Source organism: Opisthorchis viverrini (genome assembly GCF_000715545.1).
Source record: "Opisthorchis viverrini unplaced genomic scaffold opera_v5_520, whole genome shotgun sequence".
Classification (NCBI taxonomy): Eukaryota; Metazoa; Platyhelminthes; class Trematoda; order Opisthorchiida; family Opisthorchiidae; genus Opisthorchis; species Opisthorchis viverrini.
The window spans coordinates 177,312-177,881 of record NW_008752157.1 but is presented as its reverse complement, the minus strand read 5'-3'; positions in this window follow the sequence as shown (position 1 = coordinate 177,881).

Genomic DNA, 570 nt, shown 5'->3' with positions numbered 1-570 from the left:
AATCCGTGAATCCGTGAATCTCATATCGGCCTCGTTCCACCTTGTCCCCTTCACCAGGCTGAAATGAATACCGCTGCCCACTGAACTACACACCCCAGCCGAATGATCTCAAATGCGGCGTCCATCGCAGGGCTGTCCAAACACTGAAGCATGTCAGGCCAATGATGGCACGGCACTGCCATACTCACTTTGATAGCACACCCGCAACTGTTCTATTACTCCTCCCAAACGAGCCCACTTGTCTATGCAACTCATTGACCCCAACAACCACAACGACATTCGTCCCAACCTGTTGGACTTCTCGTTCGAATCCAACCACACTCCGGCCATTTACCCAACTACGCAAGGTCACTCGTGGCCAGCAATGGTTTCCCAGTTTTAGTTCATGTCAACCGACTGAGTCTTTGAATTATTCAGACCTTATGCTCATTGTTCCCTACAAGTTGCGAAAGAAACCTATTATCATTATTTCATCGAATACTCCTCATTGTTGATAACATGGTCCCCATTTCGCGGAATCCACACTTGATGCAAATCCCCAAGTCACATGCCCCGTTCTGACTGTAAACG